Raw genomic sequence first — 6,068 nt, 5'->3', positions numbered from 1 at the left:
AACCACCGGACTGAAGGTGTCTTCATAGTCTATGCCAAAGCATTGACAATCCCCTTGGCAACAAAATGGGCCTTGTACCAATTTATACTACCATCTGCATTGTATTTAAACTTATATACTCACTTACAATCAATAATGTTGTGACCATGAGCGAGACAGATAAGACTCTATGTGCCATCCCACTATAGTGCCTAGAATTCTTGATCGATGACCACCTTCCAATGAGGATCATTGAGTGTTGAGTCAAAAGAGTCAGGCTCACGGATGACATACAATGTAGCCATAGCGAATCATGTCATAAGTGATGATGCGTGTTTTAGGATATTATCCTAGAGCCATATGGTCATCTGATGGGTCTAGCTAGGGGGAGTTGAAGGCGCCATTGGAGCTGCACTAGCCATTGGTGGAATTGGCTGGGCAGCTGCACCCACTCCCTGAGGCAACCTTGCACCATCAGGAGTGAGCAGAGCAGGATCTAGCCTAGCATGCCTAGATCGGGCCGTATTGATGAGGTCATTAGAAGAAGCTGTGGTTGCACTCGAGCCGGATGTGATGGCTATAGTGCCATGCATGTCATGGAAACCCGTAGTGGGTGCAACGCCAGGGGCATCGGGGGCACCATGTGGCTGCAAAACAAGATCAGATTACACAGCAAATGAAAGATTAGCAGGATTAGCTTGGTTAGTCATATGGCCGTGAGGGTCACTAGGTATGGAAAGGATAATTGTTTTGAAAAGATTGCGAGGTGCTGTCATAGGAGACGAGGTAGAGAAGGGGAAAACCTCCTCATCGAAGTTAACATCCCGGGAGATATTAATGCAACCAGATGACTTGTCGAGACACTTGTAGCATTTGTGCAAGGCACTATATCTGATAAAGACACATTAACGTGAAACAAATTGGAGTTTCTCGGAATTATAGGCTCAAAGGTGAGCTAATAAGCACAACAAAAAATATTTAGGAAGGAATAATCAGGTGTGATGTTGAATAATGTCTCAAGGGATGTGGAATTATTCATGAGTTTGGTGGGAAGATGGTTAATAAGAAGTCATCGAGTATGTTTAGATCTATCTAGGCTAGCCACACCCCCTTGTAAAAGACTCAGATCAATACAAGAAAAATAGGTCGTAGGGTTATTATCCTCAGGGAGGCTCGAACTTGTCAAAAACCCCCGTCTTTCCCTTGTGATTTGTCTACATAAAGCACCCCCCTATTCTTCAATTGTTCGTTAGATCGGCGATTTATGAATCATCGATAGTTGGCACCGTCTATGAGGATCATGACAAAAGGTGTTACATGCCATCGATATCGCTCAAAGCTTTTTCAAAAACTGGTTTTTTGAATGAGGGGTTCTATGACAACTTTACCTCTCTTTTCAACAAACCGATGATCGATCGGGTGGATTTCAGCGACGAACTTCCTGGCGACAATTCAAGTGATGGGATAAGTCAATTCATAGATCAATGTGCCAAATATTATAGCATCGAGTTTGAACTACTCGGCTGCCAAGACAACTGTGAATGTCCAATTCACCACAAGCTGGTATCTATTTCTGCAACTTCTGACAATATGGATTGTTAAGATACCAACCCAGAACAATCTGATGAAGCATCCATGATGGATCTAGATGCCTCCTCTAGAAGAAATTAACCCCGATAAGTTTTTGTTATAAAAAATGGGGGTGATGATCTGGGTCCAAGCCGGTAAGGATTGGATGAACTCGGCGGTTGACTTGACAAAGGAGATCATGCTTCAGGTTGAGAACTCTCATCTGTCCCTAGCCGAAAACAGTGTTAACCAAAGAAAGTCACGCAATCCTCCGCCACGAGACACATCTGACCTGGAGAGGCATAACCCTAGGAATAGGATTTCTAGGGATGATAATCAAGAAAACAACCGCCATCATACCTCACCAGTCAAAGATCATCCGGTCAATGACATGCGTCAGTTCATCGACAACCAACGAAGATGCTCGGGGCTTCTCAAGAAGCTTCTTCTATCCCCCCCCCATAGATCTAATGGGAAAATGTCATGACATCAGTTGAATCAAGATCAATCTCTTATTGCCATGGAAAAGACTCCCAGGGGTGCCAAAACCAAGCAAGGCATCATTAATGGATGCCTGGTCTTCTCTCTAGATCTACGGAACGTAAGTTGGCTGGCAAAGTTATGCCTCAAGATGATCTATAAATACAATGGAAGCACAAATCCCGTTGAGTTTCTCTAGATCTATAGCATGATCATCCAAGGAGTCAGTGGGAATGAAAAGGTAATGGCAAACTACCTCCCCACATCCCTTGAAGGGGTAGCCAAAACATGGTAGACCAATATATTGCTAGGAAAAATTTACTCGTGGAGCAGCTCTACGATGTGTTTTGAGATAACTTCCAGGGTATGTATGTTCATCCGACACAAAAAATGATCTCTATCACTGTGAGCAAATAGCAAATGAGACCTTGCGTGAGTTCGTGCGATGTTTCAGTAACATCCGGAACACTATCCCCGAGATTAATGACCATGATGTCATCAAGGTGTTCATCCAAGGGGTTAAGAGCTAGCGTTACGTCAAAGACATAGCCTAAAAGGAGCCCGAAACGGTTAAGGACCTCATGCATATCATCAATAAGTTTGCCAGGGTCGAGGATGCACTCCTCTACGTTAAGGAAAAGACTTAGTCAAGTGTCCACAACCCGAGTTTAGCGGCGACAAGGTTCAAAGCAAGTGCAAGAAAGGCACCAAGGGAGGTAAGGGCAAGAAAACTAAATCAAATGAGGTTTTTGCAGATATGCCTAACGTTCGTCCCAACTAGCGTTCAGATCCTTCCAAGCGTAGAAGCTTTACACTAGGTTCTGGCAAACGTGACAGAAAGCCTTGGTGCGACTTCCATGAAACTGACAACCACAACATCTACGTGTGCCGCCTTTGGAAAAAATTGGTCAAGGCGGAAGTCAAAAAAGCGGCCAAGGGAACGAAGTTCTAGGTAGCGACTGAAAGCGGGGACTCCGACTCGGACTGTAGCGAGGATGAAAAGAGCATAATGTCTTTACAGCTGAGCGAGAGGACGATCGACCCCTTGTTCAGTGGTTCTGCATCCTATGAGTCCAAGTGACAGTACAAGACAGTGGCCTGAGAAATCCTAGCCGCTATCCCTAATGGTCGACAAGCCATTAAGTGGTCGGACACAGAAATCTCCTTCGACCAAGAAGACTGCCCTAATAATTTTGTACGACTAGGCTACTTCTCAATAGAGGGCATGAACAGTAAAATGCAGTTTGTAGCGTCTCTGCGAAAAACACTATTGCAAAGGTTACTATAGTAGTACTATATCACTGAAATCCTAGTAGCCTATTCGTGATCTGTAGTGCCTGTGGCTTTGTCGCAGATCCATTGGAAATAGTATGGAGGGAGAAGAGAAGAGGGATGGAGCATAAAGGAGGTAGAGGGCCATCATTACAAAGCAGCAGATTATTCACTGCGGATGGTGGCCAGACCAATGGGTTTAGATCCTCCTGAGTTCTGTACTTAGTAGCCGTGGGTTCAGATTTTAAATTTCATTCATAGATTTGACAGGTCAGGTACCAACTAACCGGGTACGGATGTGAGTTTGAAATTTCTCCTGTAGGCGACCCATGGGCACCCGAATTCCCTCTTACATGACCCACTGACCTAGCTTCTCAGCAGCCCAAGCCCAACTGAAACCCTGGGTCATACCGTCATAGCCTCATATTCCCATTCGGCCGAGGCGCTAGACGCCTTTCACATCCTCGCACTCGCACCCTCCGGCCAGACGCCTCTCGCCACTTCGCCAGAAGCTCGGGTCCACTTCGGCATCACGCAGTCGCACCCTCGTCCCGTCCAGGCCTCCACGCCAGCACGCCACCCATTCGGCCTCGCCATCCACGCCGCGCCGCCCCGTCCGGCCACCGGGCCCGCTGTCCTGTCCACGCCACCAAGCTGCCCTTCTGGCCTCGCCGTTGACAGTCCGCGCCGCCCCCTTCGGCTACCGGCCCCGCTCAGATCTGCTTTTGAGGTGCTCACTGCTCACAGTCACTGCTCAGATCTGCTATACTACTTCGATTTGGATCCAGATTTTAGACTGATTTACTGAGTTATGGATTAGTTCATGCTACATCTACCGAGAAACTCGCTAGTTTGACGAAACCGGTTCAGCTACACCCGTGCTTAGTCAAAACTTTCTGTACTACTTAAAATGAGTTTCACGAGTATATTTGCTTACTGTGTTTGTCCAGTGTCGCCATGAGTCCAAGTCCATGACCTGTTCTTTCTGTTTCATGCTCCTTTATGGCTCTCTGCTCACTACCTTCATTTTTCTTTATGAAACAATTTTAGGAGGTGTTTTGGCTTGCAGCATCATAATAACCACATAGTCTACAAACTTGAAAGAGGCTTTTCTCATTTAGGTTACTCTACACTTGCAGTATCTTAATAACCATCTGCCAAATCACTTCTGTCCATCCATGCATAACAAAAAAAAGGCAACCAATCAACTTATCACTTATATGCTGTACTGAAGTGGATGTAAGTATGCTAAAATAAAACCAGAGCAGCAGAAGTTACAACAAAGTAATGAAACAAACACTATTATTGAAGTAGGATATTTGTGCTGTATTAGTGTATTTATGCTTTCTCTTGCATGTTCTCATAATCTTGATGTATTAGTGTATTTGTGCTTTCTCTTGCATGTTGTTCTCATAATCTTGTTAGTTTCACTTTATTCTTATAAATTTTCATGTTTACAAAATACAAGTTGAACATATGATGAACTGTCTTTGCTCTTTTTTGCTAGGATGATGCTGTGTCGACGGTTGAATAATTGACGAGCTCACGAGCCAAGGCCAGGTACTTGTGTGATGTCTTCGACTTTTATGTCAGGCTCTGATCTCCAAATGTGTTTGTCTTGACTGTATGGTGTTTGCCTGTTTGAACCCAAGTATTATCCCCAAACATTTGTGTTTCTTTTGGCTGTATGAAGTATGAACTAAGCAGTCTGTCAGTCTGATCAGAATTTGTATGAACTATTGAACTACTGTCCTAGTCCTACTGAACTACTGTCCTAGTCCTACTGAACATTCTGATAATCTGATTTCTGAGCTACTGTCTTAGTCCTACTGAACATTCTGATTTCTGAGCAGCTACCACCTGAGCTAGTGAGCTACTCAGTTGTATTTCAAATAGCAGTATTTGTAATGTTTTATGTGTATCCTTTGCTACTGCACCATGTCAGCTAGTGAGCAACATGTTGCTCACAAAATGACAGAAATACAACATGTTACAGGTACTCTTGTATCCAGCGTTACAGGTATAACAAAATGAGCTATTCTGATTAGCTATTTGCTTTTATGAGCTATTGAAGTATTGTTATTCTGTTGAATCCAGTGTTTCTGTTTCCAGACCCGATGGGTTTTGGGTCTTCGCCGGGTTTGGGTAGGGGGCACATCTTAACCCAATTAGGAATTTGAGTGCAGGTTGGGTTTTTAATTTTGGGTTTCGTAGTGGGCAGGTTTTGGCTGAATCCGCACCCAATCCGACCTGTTGCCATCTCTACAACCATGATGCTTACTGCTTGTTGGAAAAATAGTATTTTCAGATTTAATTTCATTCAGTTCATTATATAATATGAACAAGAATAGATGTAGATAATCAATATCGACTAGGTTTCGACTAGTTTCGATCCATCTCGATTAGATTTGACTATCACACGAGTAAGGTTTGACTAGCTTCGACGAGTATTGACTAGATTCGACTATTACTTGAGTAGGGTTTGACTAGATAGTAATGTACGTATGCGATGGCAACATGTGATGTAGAGTCTCCTGTGATATCGAAGCAGTAGATGATGACGAAGATGATGAAATAGTCGAAGTAGATCACGATGATGTAGAGAAAGCAGATCGTGAGTAGTCGTGATGGACGTTTCCTAAAAATCTTCTTCGCCTTCTTTCGGTGTAGGATCCCAAGGGCGACGGGTTCTGAAGATCTATTTTCCTGTTCGTCGGTGTACACTGGCATAGTAGGATGAAGTAGACTACGTACGACGACACAACGGA

General features: G+C 44.1%; 1 long non-coding RNA gene across 1 annotated transcript; it reads left to right on the top strand.

Annotated features, from left to right (window-relative positions):
- The first annotated feature begins 3,697 nt into the window (after positions 1 to 3,697).
- LOC133894834 (uncharacterized) lies at positions 3,698 to 5,347 on the top strand. The gene is made up of 2 exons (XR_009905533.1): positions 3,698 to 4,030; positions 4,808 to 5,347. It is a non-coding gene; the product is annotated as an uncharacterized LOC133894834 (long non-coding RNA).
- The last annotated feature ends 721 nt before the right edge of the window (positions 5,348 to 6,068 follow it).

Source organism: Phragmites australis, chromosome 16, assembly GCF_958298935.1.
Source record: "Phragmites australis chromosome 16, lpPhrAust1.1, whole genome shotgun sequence".
Lineage (NCBI taxonomy): Eukaryota > Viridiplantae > Streptophyta > Magnoliopsida > Poales > Poaceae > Phragmites > Phragmites australis.
The sequence above is the reverse complement of the archived record's forward strand: the minus strand, read 5'-3'. Positions and strand labels throughout refer to the sequence as shown.